This window comes from Rhododendron vialii, chromosome 1a (assembly GCF_030253575.1).
Source record: "Rhododendron vialii isolate Sample 1 chromosome 1a, ASM3025357v1".
NCBI lineage: Eukaryota > Viridiplantae > Streptophyta > Magnoliopsida > Ericales > Ericaceae > Rhododendron > Rhododendron vialii.
Genome location: NC_080557.1, coordinates 29,600,363 through 29,627,111, shown reverse-complemented (window position 1 = coordinate 29,627,111; position 26,749 = coordinate 29,600,363). Strand labels below are relative to the sequence as shown.

General features: G+C 42.8%; 1 pseudogene; it reads left to right on the top strand.

Moving 5' to 3' along the window:
- The window catches only part of LOC131330168 (probable sulfate transporter 3.5), a 48,911-nt pseudogene that overhangs the window by 19,510 nt on the left and 2,652 nt on the right, over window positions 1-26,749 (top strand).

Genomic DNA, 26,749 nt, shown 5'->3' with positions numbered 1-26,749 from the left:
TTTTTTTGATAGGAGGATTTGTGAACCCAATTTATTTCGGGACTATAAGTTGATCCTCATCCTCCAAAGAAACTCTTGGCTTAGCAAACAACAGAAAGCTTGATTACCCAATCACATTAAGCCCAAACTCATCTTGCGTTTGTGTATAACCCGAGATGAAAGTCCAAAACGAAACAATTTTTAGAGGCCCATTCGGCTTGACTGTTTCTTTTTGCACCGCCTATTCTCTTTGACGAGAAGCCGCCGCTTGGAACATATATGTGTAATGTGTTTGATTAAGATTAGGATTTTCGACTCCTTTTCCAAGTACAACTTCAGACTTCTTGCTCTATATATTGAGAGCCTTAATTTGAACCCATCCCTGCACGTTTTTTAGACTCGGAGGACGTAAATCCCACGTGCTAAGCTTCCCCATCAAGTAAGTTTACCACCTTTTGTCTTCTGCTTGGTTGAATTCAATGTACAATACTTGTAGTTCATGTAGCCACAGTAGATTCAATGAAGGCAGATAGTTGAACTGAGTTGATTGTAATGCTCCTTTACTGTACATATCCCAGCAACTCCTTTTGTCTTTTTCCTTTTGTTTTGTTTTGTTTTCTTTCGTTACTCTTACCCTTTTAATCATGCACTCTAATCCAACATCAGAGAAACAATGAAGCGGTAGCCTTTTGTTCGAACAAATCAAGTAGAAAATTCGGGTACCCCTAGTTGTCCATGTGACTTCTGTGAGCACGCGCCCCGAAAAATCCTCGGTTTTTGTTTTTAAAATCGGGTGCGGCCCTTTTTGCAAAAACGCAACGAAACGCTTCGATTCAGAGTCGCCACTCGAGTTTTAGCGGTGAAAACACCCAAGGAACCGAACTCGAAAACGTTTGCCACGTTTGTTTGATTTTGAAAAAGGCTTGTAGACTGGTTCGTCGTCACCTTCGATATCTGATGTTCGGGAGTCAGGCTACGAGAGGGGAAGGGTTTTATGGCACCCCTCTCGCCCAATCCGAAGATCGGTCTCTACTCGGGCATTTTATAAAACGTTTGCATTTTTCTTTCATTAATCATTTTTTAGCCAATTAGGGTGGGGGAACAGTTAAAGGGGGATTAAAACTGTAACAAGTTGCATTTTATGTGACAAAATGATATGGATGCTTATTGAAATAGTATAGATTGAAAACAGACTTCTGTGAGCGTTTTAAACAGACTGGATAACACTGATCCGGAATGACATGCGCAAGAAGAAGTCTGTGTGCACTGGCCCAAACCACTGCATGCAGGCTTCACCTGCGCACGCCACGCATAGACTGGCGTACTCTAGTAAGCCTAAACCCACAGCTCTTATTTTCAACCCTCTGGGCTCTGGAAAGGACCAGTGCACACCCAGGACAAATCACGCAGTTTATAGAGCAAATATTAAGCAGTTACAAACAGCAGAAATGGACTTTAAAGCAATAAAATGAATAGAACGCCCCATAAATAGTGTGGGAAAATAGACATGGACCAAGACTAAGCTACTATGCAAGGGCCAGCCACTGGGCCTTGACATAACTGTTGTACGCCAGTCATGTGAGACCGTACGCCAGCCAAATCTCTTGTCCAGTGCTTGGCTTTGCATCATCTAGGCTCTAGAACATGACTAGAAAGATCCCAGAGGCCTTCTAAAGCGGATATGAATAAATATTGAATGCTACAACTAAACAGTTCTAAAATACAGAAAGCAGTAAAACTGGTTATTAGCATGCAATAAGGTGATGAATAGACAGGAAATAAAGCATAAAATCAAGATCTGGACCCCATTTCACAACTGGAGTACGCCATATCCGGAGGGCTCGGAACTGGAGTACGCCAGTTCCAGACAGATTCCAGACAGATCAAATTTAAAACTGTACGTACTGCCACGGACCGGCTTACGCGGGCTTATGACCGGCGCACGCCGATTCTAGTTAGAAACGATTTTTTTTTTTTGGTTTTTGAGACCTTGACAGCTTTAGGGCCAGGACTGGTATTGATTACCAGCCTTGACCCTGTCAGCTCCCCTCAGGGATCAGAACAGAGAAATGTACCCAGGTGGTATACCTTTTGTTTTTGAGCTTGAAAGAGTGCTTGAGCTTGAACTTGAAGATTGGATGATGAATGGTGAGTGCGGATTGATGTATGTTGTAGTGTATGGAAGAGTTTCTTGCTGTTTCTTTCTCAATGAGAAGAAAGAAAGAACAAAGAACTAATGGAGTGAGAGAAAGACGACTTGAATGCTTCAAGTTTTGGTAACCCTTTCAAATGGAAGTATATGAGGTTATATATAAGGGAAGAGGGAGAGAGAGGGGTTAAGGCCAGTCAAAGTGACTGAAGCCTTAGCCCTTAAGCCTTCCTTCTCATTGGATGAGAGGAGAAAGGTGATGGGATGGATGTAAGAAAATGTCCCCCGGCGGAGAATGCTTTTTCAGTGGATTAGAAGGTTCTCATGTGTTGTAGACCCCTACCCATGGCTTCTGCATGCTAAAAAACACAAGTTTGACATGAGGTTTGACTGGCGTACTCCAGTTCGGGCTTGGTCAATGGTCAAAGTTGACCGATGACTGACACGTGGCAGAGGACCAGCGCACACCAGTTAAATACCAGCATATGCAAGTTGGGTTTTGTTGAGGCCTTTTGGTTCTGGTTTAGAGAGTTTAAAAAGGATCTGAAAGGGTTTTGAAATGCTCAAAGCTCAAGCATACTAACATTTCCGAGGTGTTCTTGATCCGTTTCATCATCAGGGCATCAAATACCATAAGTAAACTAATTTGGAAAGTCCAAAATAGGGTGTCTACAGTAGCCCCCCATTGACGGCACTTGGAGCACCATTGTCTTGGTACAAGTAACGTCAAAGGTTTTCTAGACACCCTCTCAAGGCTATCCAGAACAGAACAGGCTAGTAAAGCAGACACGAATACTTAAAGAACCTGATTAATGGATTGAACTAAACGGGCATGCTATCGCCGATTGAATTGGTGGACAGGACAGACCTCCGCGTTATTGATTGAATGGACAGGAAGACCGTCGCTTGTTGAAATTGGACGGGCGAACCGCCGTTGAGTTCAAGTTGGACGGGCAAACCGTCGATGATTTGATAATGGACGGGCAAACCGTCGTTGATTTGAAACCGTCGTTGATTTGAAGTTGGACGGGCAAACCGTCGTTGATTTGATAATGGATGGGCAAACCGTCATTGATTTGAAGTTTGACGGGTAAACCGTCGTTGATTTGAAATTGGATGAGCGAACTGTCGTTGGTTTTAAAATGGACGGGGGAACCGTCGTTGTTTTGAAATTGGATGGGCAAACCGTCGTTGATTTGAAATTGGACAGGCGAACCGTCGTTGATTTGAAATTGGACGCGCGAACCGTCGTTGATTTGAAATTGGACGCGCGAACCGCCGTTGATTTGAAGTTGGACGAGCAAACCGTCATTGGTTTGATAATGGACGGGCAAACCATCGTTGATTTGAAATTGGACGGGCAAACCCTCGTTGGTTTGATAATGGACAGGCGAACCATTGTTGATTTGAAATTGGTCGGGCGAACTGCCGTTGATTTGAAGTTGGACGGGCGAACCGTTGTTGATTTGAAATTGGACGGGCGAACCGTCGTTGATTTGAAGTTGGACGGGCGAACCGTCGTTGAGTTGAAATTGGACGGGCGAACCGTCGTTGATTTGAAGTTGGACGGGCGAACCGTTGTTGATTTGAAAGTGGACGAGCGAACCGTCGTTGGGGGATCAAGCTATCCTTGGCACACATGATTTCCAACGAACATGGGTAGGTCGTGTCAGGTAGGTTAAATTCCATCTATGGTAATCAGAGCCAATCTCCTTATCAAAGACCATCCGAGACAGAGCAATAAGGCTACTGGAAGATGTGTTTGAAGCTAGACTGAAGTAGAGGTATTCGTTCGGGGTAGGCCGAGGCGGACTCTCGTGGGGAACAATTAGTTGCAGACGGATAGACCGTGGGACAATATTCGGATCACCGTTGATTGATTGAAAGGGGCGACATGGCAGATCGTCGTTGATTAATTGAAGCGGACGATATCCTGATCGTTGTTGAATGACTGAAAAGGGTGACACGGCTGATTGTCGTTGATTGAATTGATTTGAAGGACGGGTAGACCGTCGTTGATTTGATTGAAAGGACGACCTGACTGATCGTCGTTGATTGAATTGATTTGAAGGACGGATAGACCATCGTTGATTGATTGAAAGGACGATATGGCTGATGGTCGTTGATTGAATTGATTTGAAGGACGGGTAGACCGTCGTTGATTGATTGAAAGGACGACATGGCTAATCGTCGTTGATTGAATTGATTTGAAGGACGGGTAGACCTTTGTTGATTGATTGAAAGGACGACATGGTTGATCGTCGTTGATTGAATTGATTTGAAGGACGGGTAGACCGTCGTTGATTGATTGAAAGGACGACATGGCTGATCGTCGTTGATTGAATTGATTTGAAGGACGGGTAGACCGTTGTTGATTGATTGAAAGGACGACATGGCTGATCGTCGTTGATTGATTTGATTTAAAGTACGGGTAGACCGTCGTTGATTGATTGAAAGGACGACATGGCTGATCGTCGTTGATTGAATTGATTTGAAGGACGGGTAGACCGTCCTTGATTGATTAAAAGGACGACATGGTTGATCGTCGTTGATTGAATTGATTTAAAGGACGGGTAGACCGTCGTTGATTGATTGAAAGGACGACATGGCTGATCGTCGTTGATTGAATTGATTTGAAGGACGGGTGGACCGTCGTTGATTTGAATGACGACATGGCTGATCGTCGTTGATTGATTTGAAATGGACAACATGGCTGATCGTCGTTGATTTGATTGAAAGGGACGACATGGCTGATCGTCGTTGATTGATTTGAACCGGGTAGCACAAGCTATTGTTGCTTTGAATCGTATTTTGATTGCCAAAGTGTGCTCCAGGTGCTAGTGGAGTGGGACAGTGAGGCTGTGTGCTTGACATTTGCCATGGAGAAATGGATAGGGAGAACAGCATGTGGCACCCCCCTTACAATTGCACTTTCCCAGTGCAGCGGCTCCGTCTTCAGTTCCAGTAGTGACTAGATCCCAGGTACGAACCCCAAAATCCTGTTTTACTTGCTACTTTCGATACTGGATAATCATGCTTTGGCACTTGATAAACTTTTCCTGTTTTCAACAGTTGATATACAGTATGCAATGATATATACTAAATTGAATGCATAAATTGAAAATGCAAGGGCAGACTAGGGCGGCTTCTAGAGGATGATGGCCTAGAATGGCCACATAAACAAGAGTTACACAAAGCGGTACTGTCACCTTAGCCACAGCTTAGAGATATGAGAGCAATAGATTACCAGCAGCTAGAGGTGTGCAGTTGGAAGAAAGGCCCCTAGAAAGGGTGGCTCGCGCCAAAGAGTTTTCAAAGTTTCAAAGAGAGTAGTCTGAGAGATTGAGAGAGAGAGAGAGAGAGAGAGAGAGAGAGAAAGAGAGCGCGTCAGCGAAAGCCTCCTCAGAAGAGGCAGATGGGAGAGGAGCTCCAGGTACTTCAAAGAGATCAAGAGTGACGACAACGACGAGAACAAGGCTGAGCTCTACCACTGAGCCTCTTTACTTTACTGTCCTTTGCTTCTTAGATGCACTCCCAGATAGATAGACATTGAGTGGGCTGGCCTGCCCCAGTTGACATTTAGAAGTGGCATTGGGTCGGCTCGCCTTTTTCTTCGATGCTTGGGCAGATGAGCCCCATAGATAAGCTTTGCTTGGCCTTGAGCCAACATGCCCTCATTGCTCACAAGATTCCACTGCTTGCAGACTATAGATGGTAGGGTAGCAATGTAAATAGCATTTTCCAATTTATTTGACTCTCTTTTGAGAAAGTTTGAAAGAATGCATAGACCAATCGCTAATATCTAATTTGCATTGACAAGCGAACTGAATTGACAAACAAACACATATATGTACAGACTCGCCTAGCTCAAATGAGAAAGGAAGAAGAGCCCCGAGTATATCACGGACTCCTAGACATATGGAAAATAATGAAATTTTGGGTATTAATGTGCCAAAATTCACAGTATCCCTTAGATAGGTGAAATTGACACTTGCGTAAGGTCAAACAAATGTACAATGACATGTATGAATCGGTAAAACCTGGAAAAGCATCCCAATATGACAATGGATTGAAAAAAAAACTTGAAAAGTGTCGCAAAGATGGACAAAAGACTCAAATGATGACTCATATAGGCCCGGACTGAAACCGACACCCCCGTGCAGTCACATTAGGACTATATGATCTGCACAGTATGACAAAACTTGGTAAAAGCTCCTTGGACAAGATTCGAGGTGCTTTTAATTTGAAATGTGCCCCCGAGGGTCCAAAAATCTTTGTTAGGCGTGATGGCTGCCTACTGCTGTTTGCTGCAGGGATTGAAGAAGCGCGCGCAAGCTTTAGACCAACGTGCATCACTTTTGTACGAGTGTGTGAGCCTCAAACTAACGCGTGAGATTGCAAAGCTGCTGCAGCCGCTTAAACTAGACATTGCCGCACTTAGAATAAACTGTGAGCCGTTAAGCCTCATAAGCATTTCGTTCTGTTTTTGATGCTTCAAAATATTTTTTTAAGGCTTTTGCTCAACTTTGAAATTGAAGTAGCAACTTGCATTAAACTTGAAAGACAAAAGTTTCCCCTTTTTGATCCCTCCAATGAAGCTTGACTTGTTTTCGACCTTTAATGACCCTTGATGTGCACCAAAACGTCAACCATGGATCCAGTTGATAGAGTATGACCGAGTCTCGAAGAGAGACTGCCTACGTATCCCTTTCTGGGAATCAGGTCAAAACGTAGTTCAGGCAAAGGTTCACTCGTGTGTTCTACCTCTCCTTTTATGCTCTAACTTTTGCCTAGTACCGCCCTTTCAGGTTTTCGGTCTAGCGAGCTTTCGATTTTTTTTTGCCAATTCATTTTTGCCTAGACCGCCTTCATAGGTTTTCGGTCTAGCAGGCTGCTCTAACTTTTGCTTGGAATCGCCCACCCTTGTGGTTTTCGATCCAACGAGCATCTCTCAGGGATAATAACGCTTGAGTTGATCTGGGTTGACCAAGGTATTGAATTTGTTGCCGTCGAGGTCGATGATCTTGGATTGTAGCCCTAGATAAAATGGCTTTGATAGTGAAAGGGCCCTGACTGCTACAATTGGAAATGCCTCGCTCTAGGCCACTTTTGCACCCTTTTAATGTGCATTTGATGGAACACTGCTGTTATTGTTTTGAGTATCGAACGAGGCCTGGAGCCTTCTGAGCTGCTGCTTTCTAGCTTGGCATTCGATAGCAAGGGATTTGATACTTCTTTATCCCATGATCAACGCCAGGCGTGTCTTTGTGAGACCATGCCAAGATATTGTTGAATTCTTTGAACAAGTCCAAACAGGCGCAATACTCTTATGGGGACAGAGCTGAACCAATTTGAACCATCCGGGGGTCTGCCCCATCTTTCAAGTTTATTTGAAATTACTTCTTCTTTTAGAGGCTGAGCATGCCTTTTGTCTTCCCTTTCGGCGAGGGAACACATTTCCTTAGGGATGATCCCATCGAAATCTATCCCTTCGTCGTCGGGGTCGACACAGTTTATTCAAAAGCCAGCAAAGTACTTAAAAGCATGATAATGCATATCATAAGAACCCTCGGGGTTGCCAGGTACAGCAAAAAGACTCAAATTGAGAATAAAAGCTCTGACATGGAGGGCCAAGAGGCACAAACTCCGACTCAGAACTAGACTTAGACGACTTGACAGACACTGCGTCAGACTCAGACTCGAAAGTGTCAAATGCAAAACAGACGTGATTTGAAAATGCAACTTTTATAGTTACCCTTGACTTCCTCGCAGAGAGGTGGGAGCTAGAGGACAATAGGCTCAAGCAATAGCACTTCGGCTTCTTCAGCTTCTTCGTCCAAACCCATTTGAGAGAACTCCTTGAACAACAGCCCCAAATTCTCATGATTGAAGGATCTCAGCCAGTCCGTTTTCTCCTTTGATTGATTAAATTTCCTCCTGAATTCCTCCTTTATAGGCTCCTCATCACTATCAACCCAAGTATCGGCGGTAAGGACCTCGACTGCACCTATGGCCATCAGGTTAACCTCGGGTTTGGATGGGAGAGACAAAATTGGCTTGGTTTGATTTTCTGGGATAGTGAAAAGGGTTGGGTTGAATATGGTGGAGCTAGGTTTGATTTGAGTGGAGCTTGAGTTGATTTGAGTAGAGCTGATGGATATTTGGCTAACACATGGGTTGGAACCGTGTTGAGGCATGAAGTTGGATATGACATTGGGCTTTGATGGGAGTGGAGCTTGAATGGTGCCATTATCAATGAGATTTTGAATTTCATGTCGAAGGCGGAAGCAGGCATCGGTGGGATGGCCAGGCATTTGGTGGAAAGCACAATAGGCATTTGAATTGTAAGATGCCGGGAATGTTCGAGGTGAAGGAGTTGGAAGGAGTGGCTTAAGGAAGCCAGCTTCGAGGAGCTTCTCATAAACCGAGGACAAAGGTGTGGAGAAGCGGGAGAAGGTCCTTGGTGGGTTTCGACGACCAGATTGAGGAACATGATGCACCCTTTTGCCTTTGGGATTGATTTCTTTGCCGCGCATATCCTCCCTTTCGGCGTTGGCTTTGAACAAGGATTCAACATTCTCCTTCGGGCGAGTCCTGGCTTCATGAAACTCAGCCAGGTCTTTGAACATATCGTTCGAGCACAGCTTGGTTCTGACAACAGCAGTGTGGCGGGCCTGAGGAGGTTCCTTGACTAGCCCCAGATCCGGTTTTGACATGACAGAGGTAAAAAGGTCAACCAGTCCCTGGACCATAGTCATTTGTTTGTCCATTTTCTGGTTCATTTCTTGAACAGCCCTTTGATGATCTCCACATATTCCTTGGTGGACCTCTTCCATTGCTTTCAAAGACTCCGTTGTGGTGAGGCACCTCAGGTAAGGTAATGAAAAACTTCTTCTATATAGCACGTCACCTATCATCAAGTACTTTGCAGCTCTGATCTTGAGCTGTCTAGCTTTGATTTTATCCTCTGGTAGCGTCCCGTTAGCTATATAGTCAACTATGGGTCCAGTCCATGAATCACTGTAATTGATGGTTTGAACTTGTGTATCTGGGGAGGCGATACTTGGTAACTCTAAGTATCTTACAGGCGTATTCCGTGGAATAGCATCCTCCTTAGCCGTGGCCAATTTTGCCAAATAATCTGCTTCATTGTTTTCCTCCCTTGGGATACTGACAATATTGAAGCTTTGCAATTTTGCAACTTGAGCCTTTACTTTATCCACATACTTTTGCATGATCCCCTCCTTGACAGTGTACTCCCCAAGGACTTGTCCCACAACTAGTTGTGAATCGCTTTTGGCTAGTATATGCCTAGCTCCAACGGCATTTGCCAATTCCAATCCAACCACTAAGGCTTCATATTCGGCTTCATTGTTGGTTGTTTTGAATTCAAACCTGAGCGCGTAGCTAAGGCGTTGTCCTTTCGGGGATGTTAGAATTAAGCCTGCCCCGCTTGCATCTTTAGTTGTTGATCCATCAACCTAAAGGACCCAAGGTTTGGGTTCTTCTCTGCTGAGCTCCTCCGTCTCTGGATATGTGTATTCTGCAAGGAAATCTGCCAGTACCTGTGCCTTTATGGCAATTCGAGGTTTATATTCTATGTCAAATTCACCAAGCTCTATTGACCATTGAATTAGTCGGCCTGACGTCTCCGGTGAGTGGAGAATCCTTCGAAGCGGTTGGTCTGTCAACACTTTGATTGGGTGAGCTTGGAAATATGGCCGTAGCCTTCTGGCAGCTATTATCATTGCAAAGGCTATTTTTTCAGCTCTGGGGTATCTTAACTCAGCTCCTCATAATGCCCTGCTAGTATAATATACTGGGAATTGAGTTCCCTGCTTGTCCTGAACCAAAACCGTGCTAACAGCGTGAGGGGAAACAGCTAGATACAGGAATAGATTCTCCCCATCCTGAGTCCTTCCCAAGAGTGGTGGTGACGCCAGATACTCCTTCAATTGGATGAAAGCCAGTTCCTCCGTGGTTGTCCATTCAAAGGCCTTTTTCAAAACTTTGAAAAATGTTTGGCATTTGTCAGTTGCCCTTGAAATAAACCTGCTCAAAGCTGCGACTCTTCCTGTGAGCTTTTGGACCTCCTTTATGTTCTGTGGTTAACGCATGGTGAGTATAGCCTGAATCTTTTCTGGATTTGCTTCGATCCCTCTTTGAGACACCATGACACCTAAGAACTTTCCTGATGAGATTCCAAAAGCACATTTTGTTGAGTTGAGCTTCATTTGGTATTTTCTGAGAACCTGGAAGGTTTCTTCTAGATCATCGACATGGTTATGTGCCTTAGCACTTTTAACCAACATGTCATCCACATATACCTCTACATTGCGTCCGATTTGCTACTTAAACATCCTATTGACCAACCTCTGGTATGTCGCCCCTGCATTTTTAAGACTGAAGGGCATTACTTTGTAGCAATATAATCCCCTATCGGTGATAAATGAAGTTTTTTCTTGATCTCTTTCGTGCATTTGGATTTGATTATACCCTGAAAATGCATCCATGAAGCTAAGAAGCTCATGTCCGGCAGTGGAATCTACTAAGGAGTCAATTCTGGGGAGGGGAAAGCTATCCTTTGGACATGCTTTGTTGAGGTCGGTGAAGTCTACACACATTCTCCATTTGCCATTAGCTTTCTTCACCATGACCACGTTGGCCAACCAATCAGGGTAAAGAACTTCCCGAATGGATTTCGCCTGAATGAGTTTATTTACCTCTGTGGCTGCTGTCTCACTTCGTTCTAGAGCTGTGGCTCTTTTCTTTTGCTTGACTGGGCGTACAATGGGGTCGACATTCAGTTTGTGAGATATGACCCTTGGGTCAATTCCGAGGATGTCTTCATGGGACCACGCAAAAATGTCTTTATTCTTTCTTAAGAATTGCAACAGCTTTGATTTTGCAATCATATTTAATCCTGTTCCAATCCTCACCGTCTTCCCTGATTGCTGTGGCTCCAAGAGTTCTTCAATAAGCTCTTCCACAGGCTCTCCATGTTGGAGTTTCTCTTCATCTCGAGTGTCGAGACTCTCTATATTCATGGTGATATTAGCTCCTTTGAGTGAGGTAACATAGCATTTCCGTGCTGCTTTCTGATCTCCTCTGACACAGACCACTCCTTCTGAAGCTGGGAATTTCAACATCAAATGGTAAGTGGAGATTATTGCCCCAATTTTGTTCAAAGTAGTTCTTCCTAAAATTGCATTATATGCTGAGGGACAGTCAACTACTATGAAGTCAATCATACGTGTAATCTGATTTCTCTCCTCTCCCATAGTAATTGGTAGTGCTATCTGACCGGCTGGATAAACAGGTGTACTTGCAAATCCAACCAGTGGTGACACCATAGGCCTTAGCCTTTCTCGTCCTACCTTTAGCTGGTCATATGCATGAAGGTAGAGTATATCAGCTGAACTTCCGCTATCGATCAATACTCTTCATGTAAGGTAATTTGCTATGACAATAGTTATGACTAAAGGATCATCATGGGGAGTCTGAATCCCTTTGAGGTCTTCTTCTGAGAAAATGATGGGTATCTCCTCTTTTTTCTAGATTTTGTTTGGCCGGTCAATCGTGTTGATCTCCAAATATTCCTCTGTTCGCAATTTTCTCAGATGGGCCTTTCTTGCATGGCTGGACTCTCCACCTCCGGCAAATCCTCCATGAATGACCTTAATCTCCCCAATGGGTCCGGAGCGAGATGGAGCTCCATCTGCTCGCCCTTTGTTTACATCTTCCTTTCTGGGTTGCTTCTGGTGTTTCTTTGTTACAAAACGCTGAAGTCTCCCTCTTTGAATTAAATCCTCAATCTGCTGTTTCAAGTCGATGCAATCATCTGTATTATGTCCGTGGTCCCAGTGGAACCTGCAGTATTTATCCTTAGCTCTCCGGCTAAGATCGGACCTCAACTTTCCTGGCCACTTGAGGTCTGGATCGTCTTGTAGATTGCTAAGGATCTGCTCTGCCGTAGCTATGAGTGGGGTAAACTGTTTGTATTTTCCTTGGGGAGGTCCTCCGGTTGCCCCTCTTTTGGGGGATAACCTTGAGTCCACCTTTTTATTTCTAGGTTCTCCCCCTGATTTGCGGACAGCTTCTCGCCTTCTTTTGTCTGTTAGGGAGAATTCACCGATCTGTGACGGCCCTGCTTGGGGATCAAAACCATCACGTGCACGCCTGGCATAGACAGCCTCTTCTGCATTCATATGCTTCTGAGCTCTGAGCATGAGCTCTGCCATGGTTTTTGGTGGTTCTTGGGACACAAGATATAGAAATTGCCCTGAATACAATCCAGCAATATAGGCGGTTATGCTCACGTTGTCGTCAGCTTCATCTATTTTGACCACCTCCTTATTAAACCTTGTGGTGTATTCTCTTAATGATTCCCATTTCCCTTGTTTTACCGTCAGGAGATGCGTTGCTGGTTTGCCGTAGCGTTGACCAGCAATGAAGTAACTTACAAAGCTTGTGCTAAGTTCTTTAAAGTTACGTATACTTCCCGGCGGGAGCTTGTTGAACCATGCTCGAGCACTTCCTTTGAGGGTAACTGGGAATGCTCGGCACATCACCTCGTCGGGCAATGCTTGTAAGTGCATCAAGGATTTATATGTTTTAAGATGATCCAATGGGTCCGTGGAACCATTGAACGTCTCCAATTGGGGCATCTTAAACTTTCTCGGAAGAGGGCGTCTCATAACTTCAGGTGTGAAGGGTGAATCTGTATTTTGCACCAATTCCTCTACCGTGGCAGGGGTTTGCGCTTTAACATGTTTCATTAACCCTTCAATCTAGTTTTGCATCTTGAATATCATCCCTTGCTCTTGAGGCGACTTCTCTAGGGGTGGATTGCCATACTTTCTTTGATTTTGGCTTTCCTTTTTGCTAGATTCGCCTTCCTCCATATCTTCATCGTCATTACGGTGACTATTTTGCAATTTAGGGATACTTGACTCGGAGATTTGTTTCCGTAAATTTGCGTTTTCTTGCCTCGCGGTCTGTAACCCTTGAGTTAAGGTCTTTATTTGTTCTTGCATATGGGCAAATGCTTCTGGGGTGATCTGTGTAACGCCTCGATTTCTCAAGGAATTTCGGAAGCATTAACCCTAAAATACACTGAATTTTACAAACTATTAGGCCCTTATTTATCCTTATACAAAAATTACAATTTCAAAATAATACAAAAATCTATGTACATTTATTTAACAAAAGCAACTCCAGAGCGACTCTAGTTTTGACACGAAATTCCAAGCAATGTTGGCCCAGACTCCGTTCCAGGGGTCCCATTTGTATCAACTGCTCCATTGTGGAATCCTGCACACTCTGGCAAATTGAACACCGAAGCAAACGATTTGCCAGGATACAAACGTATCCTGAGTGATAATTCACTAAGTAGAAATCCTAAAACCCAATACCACAATATGCAGATCAACAATATAATAATTAATAATACACCGAAGGTACAAAATAATAACACATCATCTTTTTCTTTACTATCCATCATCTTACATGTAATCTAAGGATCATCTCCGCGAGATCCTTTCCTCCCACATCCACTAACTACAATCGTCTCATGGGTCCACCCTTCCTCTTGCTTATCCTGCACCAGGATCCTAGGTGAGCGCATCTAAGTTATGTACCGAGTATGTTCTCACTTAAGACCATAACAGGAGGATCGAGTCATCCCATGACGTATCGTACATTAGGGTCGGACATCTACTACCCCACGCTAACTATAACCGTCTCATGGGACCCATTCTCTTCCTCAAAGAGAAACTTCCCATGACGTATCATACATTAACGTCTCACTAACTATAACCGTCTCATGGGACCCATTCTCTTTCTCGAAGAGAAACTTCCCATGACGTATCATACGTTAGCGTCTCACTAACTATAACCGTCTCATGGGACCCATTCTCTTCCTCGAAGAGAAACTTCCCATGACGTATCATACGTTAGTGTCACAACACTGGGCCCCGCAGGTAACCCATTTCAACACAGGGCCCCATAGGTTACCCTTGCCATCGCCATGGCTCAATTCACCATCCACACAGTACTCACACTTTCAACACTTTATCATTTTCCATTTACTTATCATCGTCTACATGATTCACTACTCGTAACCACCCCGGGAACCTATTTGTCCAATCTACAGCCACAACAAAATATCACACGGTTCAACATTTCAACTAAAAGTACTAACAACACATAACCAGGCGATAAAATTAATCCTATCATAGAATTAATCATGCGAGTAACAAAATAATATTCAGTCAAACAATTAATTACTACACTTAAAATTAAGTCTATTTCTCTCGTTTAGAAATTTTATAAAATATTTCTACTATTTAAATATTTTCTTTAACTGTCATATTATTCATAGATTTTACAAACTAATTTTTTTATTGGAAAATACTTATTGCTAAATTTAGTATTTACTAACTATATTAAATATTAATATGAGATTTTCATAAGAACAAAATTATGCGAGGCTATTCTAGTCAATATTTATTAGAGTTAAAGATTAACTAATATATAATCTAAAATATTTCTTGTTTACAATCTAAATAAATTTTTACTAGCAAAATATTCTTGTTAGTATTTCATAAACATTTATCTACCCCAATAATTTATTAAACATGTAAACGTCCACTCAAATACAAATCAACAATGCATCATCAATAATAATTTCACAATTAAACACTTGTTAAACGATCATAAATTTTCATAGGGTATAACATTAATCATTCCAGCACAACTAGACTAAATTTTAATATAAATAGGGCTAAAAATAAATTGACAATTTAACAGCAGGTCATCATCTTCAATAAACTTTAAATCTAAGTAACTCCATTAAAATGCAGATAAAGGTTTCGGGTTTTCGGAAAACTACCTTAAACGCGATTCTAAGTCCGAATAAGTGTTATACGGTGTTCGTAGATCGCCGTGGTGGTTCTGAAATCTCAAGGCAGCGTCCGGCGGCACTCCGACAGGGCCGCATCAGCGGTGTGCCCACGAAACTCACGGTGTGCACACACCTACGGCCACAACTCTCTCTCTTTCTCTCTTTCTCTCTCTCTCTCTCTCTCTATTCTAGACTCAACAATAGAATTGGGAGTAAAATAATATACTGGTGTTTAATTTTCGAATTTATGTGGGTATGTATAATGAGAGAGAATAAGGTAGTAAGAAGGTGAGAGGATAAGTGTAGAAGTGGTGGAATGAGGAAGGAGAATGAAGGGGAGTGATACTGATAATGATAAAATGATAGGGGACAAGTGCTACATTTGGGGGGGGTTTTCAATTATAATGTATGTGGACGCATGTATGTACATGGTGAGAATGTATCTGGACGCTTTTATGTATAGGATGAGAGAGAAGTAGAGAGTTAGTTTGAATAGAGTTCTACTTAGGGTTTAGATAGGAAAGATAAGAGATGAATATGAATCCCTAATTCCCTGTATATCTAAAGTTTAAATACATATCTTATACAATAGTACAAATAATATCAATTGTACACATAGTAATATATTTTAATTATTCAATCCAATTAATTATTGAATTAGGAATTTAAAAAATATAAATTTGTATTAAAAAAAATTGGGTCAAAAATCCGGGTCGTTACAATCTAATTACCTTCCGATAAATTCATCGCAGCGGCCTTAGCCGCCTCTGTTACTTTTGCAGCCTTTTCGGCGGTGGCGGCTGCCTTGGCAACCTCAGTTGCCTTGGCAGCCTTGGCAGCAGTAGTAGTTCTTGCCGCAGCAGCGACTTGTGCAGCGTCGTCGATACCTGTTTGTTCGGGGTTTGAAGCCATTGTTGTTCTACTTGATCGGGTCTCTACCATGCAAAGCCGTTCACCGTAAGGAAAAATACGTTTCCCACAGATGGTGCCAACTGATGAAGCAACTTTGATGATAGCTCCGATCCGAACCTGTAAAACAAGAAGATAACTTATGTCACCGGTATGGTGGCGTGCCAACCACCCTCCGATGCCTAAGTCAGTAGGAACTTTCTCGTCAATTAATGGAATTTCTCTGTGTTAGAGTTGTGTACCTACCGAATATGGTGTTCTACCGTCGTATTTATAGGCATTTACTCTCGGAGTTTAAGTCCTTGTTGGACTATACTTTGTAGATTTCGGATTTCCTCCTTGTGGAGTGTGGAGTCCTATCTTAGCTAGTAATCCATGTGATTCCTGTCAGGGCTAGGACTCTTATCTTTAATCATGGTTGTGCTTATCTTTTACCTTTTGGGCTCATCCTTCTCTTATCCCTTTGGATTCCTTCTTCCAGTCGTGGCATCTTTATCTAAACAAGTATACCTTTCGTATGATTCCGTAGAGGTTAAGCTTCTCGAGGGAGCTAGGAGTCGGAGCTGGTCCTAGGACTTACCTCCCAGCTTCGACCGTAGGACGGACCTGGAAGGTTATTGCTCTGTTCCTCGTAGGTCGTTTACAAGAGCTCGGAGAGAAGGGAGCTTGTACTCCCCAGGTCCGTAGGCCTGGTAGTGCTGAGCTCTTTAGGTATATTATACTTATCAGCGTCCTTGATGATTTATCGGACACTTCAAATCATGTTGAGGTATTGGGTAATCGAGTAAGCTTTTACCACTGCCTTCTTTTGTTTTTTTACTTTATTTACTCTTTAAAGAAGTTTGGAATTTTTTTCATCAAATTTCTTAATGAGTTATTTTCTTCTACAGTTGGAAAACCAGTTTGCATCAGATGAGCGTGAAGGTTCTGTTGATGGTCTAGATCCTTTTGATCTTGCATTGCGACGACAAAAGAATTCTGTATTTGGGGCAAAGGAAATCCATCCTCCATCTTCTTCCAAGCCTCCTATGTTAGGTCGTGCGGCACCGTCGATTGTTACTACATTTGATATGGGGAGTATGATCAGTTGCGGTCGTCTTTTGGCCGCGAAGATTTATGATAGCAATATTAAGAGTATCTTGGGAAAAACTCCTTTTGAGAAGCTAACATCTTTAAGACCAAAACTGTAAGTGATTTACGCTGAATTTTCGAAGCTTGAATTGGATTATTCCCCACTCTAAACTCAAGTAGAGAAATTTATACAAAATACCACCAACTATGTTTCGATGAGATCGAATTTTGCTAGCGGGATGACTTCAGAACTGAAGGAGCGACGATTGGCGGATGTTGATACCAAGAGAGGTCAACTGATGGAGGAGCTAGAGCAGTTGGACTTGGAGTAAAAAAAGCTCAGAGAATCGCTCAAAGGGATTGATGCACAAAGAACTCAGAAGTAGCATGTTGTCTCAACTTTACAAGTAGAGCAAGCCATTATAGAAGCGACTGAGGTGATGGAGCCGGCGGACATGGAAGTGGCTAACAATTTGGAGCAACTTCTGAAGTCCGAGCTAGAAGAGATCCAAAATTTGGCTTGGCTGGACTAGTGCTTATCCTGCTTTCCTTTGTCGTATTTCTTTTAGTTAGGCTTGTTTAGTTTACTAAATGGATGTTCCTTTTGTTTTTAGCAAACTATGCCTTTGCGTTTATGATGTTTTAGTATGAGACAATCACTTTATTATTTAAATAAAGTTTTTATCATACTCTTAGCCATTCACAGTTTATTCTCTTGCAAGCCATGAGTAGCATAGTTGTGGTTGAAATTTTTTTTGATGGATTGACTGAACTTAAGAAAAATTCTCAAGTTGCCTACGTACCCTTGGAAGGGATCAAGTCAAAACGTAGTTCAAAGGTAAGATGAATCTCTCTCTTTTGAATGACTGAGCTCAAAATTCAAGCTACCTACGTACCCAAAATGGGATCAAGTCAAACGTAGTTCATATTTTGAATTTTTTTTTTGGGTCGTGCTCAGTTTTAGCTCATGCGGGCCAGGAGCAACATGCAGTTTAGGCTCATGCGTCATGGAGTAACGCTTGTACTTCAAGGGTAGTAGCACTTCAAGAATTTGCCGTTTATGGGGCCAACTCTTAAGCCATCTTCAACAACCAATTTGTAGGCGCCACTTGAGTAAACTTCTTGCACCACATATGGTCCATCCCACTTGGAAATGAATTTGCCACCGATTTTATGAATGGTATTAATGGGCCTTCTTATAGCAAGAACCAAGTCCCCTTTCTGAAAAGAACGAAGACGAACCTTCTTGTTGAATGATTTTGACATGCGGGCTTGATAACACTCAAGACGTTGTTGTGCTTCAAGTCTCTTTTCATCAAGTGCTTCTCATTCTTCCAGGCGCAAGCGAGCATTGTCTTCGTGAGTGAGGCCTTCTTGAATGGCAATCCTTAAAGATGGGATTTGACGTTCGAGCGGCAAAACAGCTTCCACGCCGTATACTAGTGAATATGGAGTTGCTTGTGTAGGTGTTCGATACGTGGTCCGATACGCCCAAAGAGCTTCTTACATTCTCTCAGGCCAATCCCGCTTTGCTTTAGCAACCACCTTCTTCAATATATTCCCAAGAGTCTTGTTGAATGCTTCCACAAGACCATTTGCAGGTGGGTTATACATAGTAGAAGTGTGCTGCTTGAAGCCAAATTTTTGGCAAAGTTTGGTCATTGCACTGTTGTAGAAGGACTTCCCATTGTCTGTGATGATGTAATGCGGTACACCATATCTAAAGATGAGGCTCGTACGGATAAAGTTGACAACATTTTCCTTCTTCACTTCTTTCATTGGAATGGCCTCCGCCCATTTAGAGAAGTAGTCAGTGGCTGCCAAGATGTATAAGTGGCCGCCAGAAGACTTTGGCAAAGGCCCCATGACATCTAGCCCCCATGCATCAAAAGGCCATGAGGCGACAGTTGGATGGAGCAGTTCTGGCGGTTGATGTATAAAGTTGGCGTGGATTTGGCAAGCATGACATCTCTTAGCGTACTCCATGCAATCCTTGACCATTGTGAGCCATTAGTGGCCCATTCTTTTGATTCAAAAATGAAGCTTAGGGCCAGATTGATGAGCGCCGCATATTCCAAATGAACTTCTTCTAGAGCTTGCTTTGCTTCACTTTCTCCAAGGCAACGAAGAAATAACCCTTCAAAAGATCGGCGGTAAAGCGTATCCTTGTAGTAAATAATCGAGGGGCGCGACGATTCACATCCGTTCTTTTATATGGATCATCAGTCAATTTTCCTTGTTGCAGATACTCAATGAGTGGTTGACGCCAATCCTCAATTTCAATTTCCAAAACTGAGACGAAATTCACTTCCCTTTCACCACTGTCTTCACTTTCAAAGATAGGCGGTATGACCCAACTTCGGCATATCGGGACATGCATCTCATGGTGAGGAAGAGCAAGGGTAGAAGCAAGCTTTGCAAGTGCATCTGCTTGCTTATTTTCACCACGCGGCACGTGCTCTAGAGTAACATCACCAAGCCATGCAATCAGGCGACGAGCGTAGTTATTGAAAGGCACGAGCTCAGGCTTCCTCACCTCATAGATGTCAAGAAGTTGGTTTATGATCAACATTGAATCTCCATATACCTTGAGTTGCAAGTGCTTTGCTTTAACGGCCATCTCCAGCCCAAGAATGAGAGTTTGGTATTCAGCCTTGTTGTTTGAACAATTTTATGTGAGAGTGAAAGCATAGGGCAAGGCATCTCCTTCTGGGGAAACAAATACCACACCAGAACCTGCTCCACTTTGATGAGACGCGCCATCAAAGTACATTGTCCAAGGGGGACGAACTTCTACTACCATAACATCCTCATTTGGCAATTCTTCGGACAACTCCCATTCAGCTGGTATAGGATGGTCTGTCAAGAAGTCGGCCAGAGCTTGCCCTTTAACGGCTTTTTGCGGCACATAGATGATCGCGTATTGTTGGAAAATGAGTGACCATCTTGCCAATCGATCAGAGAGGACTGGCTTTGACATGACATATTTGATTAGATTAGCCTTGGAGATGAGATGCACTGTATGAGCTTGAAAATAGTGTTGCATCTTTTGGATTGCGAAGACAAGGGCGAGGCACATCTTCTCAATCACGGAATAGTTTAACTCATGCGGCAACATCATTCTGCTCAAATAATATAAGGCACTTTCTTTCCCTTTATCATTCTCTTGAGCGAGAAGAGCTCCAACCGAACGCTCTTGCGCAGTAATGTACAAAATTAGTGGTCGTCCAGGTATTGGGGTAGTGAGAAATGGAGGGCTCGTTAAATAGGATTTGATACTTTTGAAAGCATTGTTGCATGCTTCATCCCATTCAAATGGAGCCCCTTTCTTCATGAGACGGCTGAATGGTTGACATCGACCAGCCAAATTTGATATAAAACAGCGGAGGTAAGCCAATCGTCCTTGAAGACTCTTTAGCTCACGAATATTCCGAGGTTCAGGCATTTTCCGAATAGCGTCGATTTTAGCTTGTTCAATTTCTATGCCGCGGTGGCGCACAATGAACCCAAGAAATTTTCCAGATGTAACCCCAAAAGTACACTTCAAGGGATTCATCCTAAGTTGGTACCTTCGTAGCCGTTCAAACACTTGCCTCAAATCATGAAAATGGTCGGCTCGTTTCGCTGTCTTTACGACTAAGTCATCGACATAACACTCCACATATTTGTGGAGCACATCGTCGAAGATCTTTTGCATCGCTCTTTGGTACGTGGCTCCCGCATTCTTCAAGCCGAATGGCATAATAACTTTGTAACAGTAAATGCCTTTAGGTGTGCGGAAAGCTATGAGCTCTTCATCTCGCGGAGCCATGTGGATTTGATTGTAACCAGACGAACCATCCATGAATGACAAAACCTCATGTCCAATAATGGCATCAACCATGAGCTCGGGTATAGGGAGCGGAAAGTCATCTTTTGGACAAGCGTTGTTCAGATCGCGAAAGTCTACACAAACTCGGATTTGCCCATTTTTCTTCTTTACTGGGACGATGCTTGAAATCCAAGTGGGGTATTTGACTTCTCGAATGAAACTAGCTTCGATAAGTTTATTGACCTCCGCTTCAATCTTGGGAACCAAGTCTGGTCGGAAGCATCTTTGAGATTGCTTGACAGGTCGAATGCCGTGCTTTACTACGAGATGGTGAACAGCGACTCTTGGGTCTAATCTTGGCATTTCCGTGTAATTCCAAGCAAAGATGTCTTTATACTCACTGAGAAGTTCCATGTAAGCAATTTCTTCTTCATGAGTAAGTGAGGCACTTATGTAGGTTAGCCGTGGGTCATCTTCAGTCCCTAGGTTGATCTCTTTTAAATCGTCAACGGTAGACTTCACGCCTTCTTCCAACTCTGGTGGAGCATCTTCAGCATCCTCCTCTTCTTGAACTTCATTACAAGCGGCTGTGATATGGAATAAGGAAGTGAAGCATTCCTCATTAGGGCCATCTTTCAATCCTCTGGAGGACACATTGGTTAACACCATAGTTTGTCGCTTCACTTTCAGCAATTCATCGTCAATTGCCACAATGAGAGTAGTACGACGCTCCATGCGAGAGGGTTTTTTGCTCTTCAACTTCTTATCGTCTTCTGACAAGAGAGCAGTCCTCCATTTTGAAGCCTTCTCGATGGTAGTATTTGAGACACCCAATCGGCAATGCACAGACTTTCGAGGAGCGTTTGATGAGGACGCCTCCTTTGGTAGACTCAATTTGCTATGGATAGACCCATACAAGCTAGAGTGCGTAGGGCTTTCACTTGGCGGCCCTAATCGGCTTTGAATGGATTTTCTCGTGTGAGACGATGAGACTACTTCACTTCGAGGCGCCAATCTGTCAAAGATTGACACTTGGGATTTCGGAGCACTCAAACGGACGAAGACAGATGTCTTAGATGGAACTGATGAGGTTCCTTCTTCTGCCGTGATATAATGGTTGGTGGATTTCTTTATGAAGATGCGAGCAGGAGCAGGTGCGGTATATCCAAGGCCTGCTTGAGACTCTTTCACAGCATATCCCTTTTGCTTTAGCATCTTCTGAGTTAAGTTCAAGCCATGTATCTTTTCACCAGTCACCTCAGGGAGGAGTTTCCCTAGAGAAGTTGAATCTTTAGGATTATGTCCAGCCTTTGCGAGAAGCTTGTAGGCATTTGGATCAAAGCCGTTTGTCCGTTGTGATGGCAAGTAGTCATTTTCCACTGCGGGGCTATGCATAGCTCAAACAAATCCTTTTAGGGGTGAAGCAACCTTTACTTCGTTGAGGTTAGTGATTGGGAGTGTCAATCCATCCAAGGCCGACTCTCCACCTTTCTTCACTTTTGGCACAAAACGAAATACGGGTGACCCTTTCTTCTTTGATGCCTCCTCGACATGACGACTGACACCTTGATCAATTTTCTCCTTCTCCTTAGTTAGAATATTGGTCTTACTAAGTTGCAGGTTATTGGCTTTGGATTGCTTGTAGCTTGATGAAGAAGCAATTGGCTCTAACCCTGTTAACACCACATTTGCTAAGTAGAATTTAGCATCAGCAAAATGGGACTCGGCTTCACTAAAGGGTTTGTCATCAGCTACCACTTTCTTTATCACGCCATATTTGCAGTATTTGAAGCATTGATGGAGGGTTAATGGGACAACACCATTCCCGTGGAGCCACGACCGCCCTAAAAGCACGTTGTAAGAAGTTCTGGCGTCAATGACATGAAGTGATGCACTTGAAGTCATATCACCGATGAGCAAGTCTAGATGAATCACGCCAATAGCTCTTTGCCCCCTTTGATTAAATCCTTGGATCAAGAGACGACTAGGTGTTAGTTCATCTATAGGGATCCCAAGTTCCTTCATGGTACGAAGCGGCAAGATGTTAACTGCAGATCCACCATCCAAGAGCATCCTATTAACCCTCTTTTCACATATGTATCTAGTGACAAAGAGTGGGCGATTATGTGTTGTGTCACCAAGCAACAAATCCTCGTTAGAGAGTGTAATGCTTCCAATGCAAGCAAGACAATCGCTGACACAAGTTGTAGAATTAGCCTTGACTGGAGTATGTTTAGGTGACTTAGATTCTGGATCTTCAGTTACTTCAACACTAATAGTGCTACATGAAGCCTCAAAAAGACCGGAGTTGCGAATTTTCTCAGGGTGGAAATCCCATAAGGTGAATGGAGTATGTAGTTTTTGGACAGGCGTCTATTCTTGCAAATTTGAAGACACTTTCCTTGGTTTCCTCCTTCTTTGTTGCTTTCTCGTACGCGTCCTTTTGGGACTAGGATTTGGTGTTGTAGTTTGGGAATGCTTCACACTTGATGCATGCTTCTTCTTTCTACGAGTAACAAGGGTCCATCCTTCATCATCCACGTCATCTACTTTTGTGTTGGTAGAGATGTTGCCCCCAAACTGTTGAATAGAAGGGCGTCATACTACTTCAATTGGATCGAATGACCCAAATTGAATCTTCACACTTGGTGACACTTTAGGCTGTAAAGTGTCATTTTGTAGAGTAACTACGGTCTGATTTGTAGCTACAGTCTCATTTTCTTCCTCTAAGACAATCTTCCTTTGGCTAACGAGCTCTACTATCTTCTCTTTAAAGACAAAGCATCATTGAATGGGATGGCTAACCAAGCGGTGGTACTTGCAATAGTTCTGATCATTCACCTTGTTAGCCTCCTCGGGTCGTTTCATCTCCGGGAGCTCAATAAGTTTTAGATCGAGCAATTGATCAAACATTGAAGAGACCTCAGTATTTGGAAATGGATACACCTTTTCTTGCATCTCTTTCAACGTGAGCCTCTTTTTCTCCTTCACCTCTGGAGCAGTAAACTTCTCTACTTGATTTGTCTTAGGTCTAGTAGAGATTTTGAAGGGTGCAACATTCACTGTCATGGAATCCTTCTTTCCTCCTTTGACTATGGGTTTACCCCCTTTGTGAACGTCTGGCTTATTTCCTACGGTGCGAGAATCTTGTGTTTTGCGAGAGTCTTGTATTGGTTGGCCTTGCCTTCCATTTGCTGCAATGGTGAGTACCATGTCATGAGCTCGAGAAGCCAACTCTTCAAAGGTTTTAGGCAGGATTCCTTGAAGAATGTATTGTAGATCCCATTGCATGCCTTTGATGCACATCCCGATTCCAGAAGTTTCAGACAGTCTATCCTTGTAGTTTAGACTCATGTGCCGCCATTTATTGATGTAATCAATGACAGGTTCATCCTTCCATTGGCGAGCATTCGTAAGCTCGAGCATATTGACAATATGGCGAGTGCTGTAAAAACGATTAAGAAATTCTTATTCCAGCTGCTCCCAACTTTCAATCGTGCCAGGCTTAAGGTCGCAATACCAGTCGAAAGCATTGCCTTTGAGCATTCGAACAAACTGCTTGACGAGAAGATCACCATCAGTTCCAGCATTGCTACATGTTTCAACAAAATGGGCAATGTGCTGTTTTGGATTGCCCTTGCCATCAAATTGCTGAAACTTTGGTGGTTGATAACCAGTAGGCATCTTCAAAAGGTCAATCCTTCTAGTATAAGGCTTAGCATAAGTAGAAGAAGATTTTTTACTTTCTACTTTGCTCTTGAGGAAGGCGATTTCAACTTCACGTTCTTCTAGGGTCTTTGACATTCCCTCAACTATTTTGGCCAAGTTAGCGACTTGTTCTTCTAGACTGACTGCATTGGTTGTTATAACATCCATGACTGAAGAACTGGTAGGCTTGGCGAAAACATTGAGTTTTGACTGAGGAGTGCTTTTAGAAGAGGCGAAGTCAGAACTTCAACTGCTCAAATAGCCATCTTCCAGGTTCTTCTGAATTTCTGAACCAGACTCCTGAGGCATAGAAGGATTTTCAATGTCGGTTGCCACATCCTTCATTGTTTCTACGGTAGAAACGACATCCCTTCCTTCTGGTGAGCTTGGCAGTGCTTTCGGTAGGTCAGCCTCAGATTCGGGATTTAATTTTGGTGAGCTTGGCGGTGCCTTTGGTAGATCAGCCTCGTACATGGGATTTGATTTAAACAAAAAGCGAGGCTTGGGCAGTATCCATAGCGGCAACTTTCACCTTGCTTCGAGTTGTTGGACCAGCACTTTTAGTGTGAGATCCAGAGCCAGATTTGATAGCGGCAACCTTCACCTTGATTCAAAGTGTTGCACCAACACCTTTAGCATGAAATCCAGAGCCAGTTTTTGCAGCGGTTGAAGACTTGGAGCGTGCAACCGGAGCTTGAGGAGCTTTTGAATGGGCAGTCTTAAGAGCCATTGAGAGTTTGTTGAGTTGTTGAAGAAAAGAGATGAGAGGCAGAGATTGTCCCACCGGGCGTGCCAAAATCTGTTGAACACAAATTTCGAGTCTACGAAAAAGACGGAAAAATGTTGAACAAAAGTCAATTGTATTTATTGAGAAAATTAGGGTTTACAATCTCTGATATATTTTCTAATCAAAGAAAATAAAGTCTTCTGATTTTTCTCTTCGGATGTTGAAACGAGGGCTTGATGCTTGATCCCGAATCAAACGGCGGAATTTTCTCCAAGATTTGTGAAGAAGATGATGACTTGGATTGAATGTTCTTCGAGGTTTTGAGGCTTCGATTCGAAGAAACTTCTTGTTGGATGCAGACTTGAAGAATTCTGAAGGGCTTGAGGGCTTTGAACTTCAGAGCTCTGGAGCTTGTATGCTTGAATGTCTAGATGGAAAAATATGAGAAGGAGCACCTCTATTTATAGAGATGTAGGATGGAGAGTCATGACCAATCTCTACTTCCTTCATATTTATCTCTCTTTAATTATTCTTTATTTAATGTAAAAGAAATAATTAAAATTCGATAATTATCCTTCTTTCTTTTATTTTAAGAAACACAATTATTTGGGAAGAGAAACACAATTATCCAAGTGGCTTAACTTGATTAGCCGAGCTCAATAAAAATAATAACTGCATCACTTCGACACGTGGCGCTATTTGATTGGTCCATTTGCGTTATTTTAACTTTTGACCTAAAGACACTTGGCAACTTGTGATTGGCCATTTATTGTGCCCTAATTATTAGGTCCCGCAACACGTGGCAACTTGTGATTGACTGTAAAATTTACATGTCTACATATCTACCTTCAATTTGCATGTGTCTTATAATTTTTTTTCTATTTCTTTTCAGTGGTGGTGGGAGAGTGCGATTGTGGGCATAATTTTCCTGGCATTTCTCCAATTCACTAGATATGTGGTGAGTTTTCTGTTGATATATTTACATATATATACACATTTAAATTATTGAAATTAATTAACTGAAATTATTGAATTTGCGGAAGCAAAAGAAACCAAATCTGTTTTGGGTATCAGGTATGGCTCCAATGGTGGTTGTCCTCACTGGCTGTCTCTTTGCTTATTTTGCTCATGCAGAGAAACATGGCATTCAAATTGTTAGTTTTCTTTTCCTTTTTTCTACTCTGGCTTATATATTTGGATGGTGATTGATATCAACTCCCCTTGAAAAGACGAAAATGCCCTACAAGACACTCAAAATCTACCATTATTTGGTCATAATTAGTTCCCCTTATGTTGAGATTTACCTATAAACAGAATTTTCAAAAGACAGTTTCTCTCTCTTTTTTTGAACTCCATAGCTTTGTTTTGTTTCCTCCTCTAAACTATGTCCATATTTGCTGAGGCCATGGATAGCGTTAGTGGGTTAACGAGAGAGAAAGTAATCAGCTCGAACCTAGAATTTGACAGCACTTGATTGATTTCCCTCCCCGA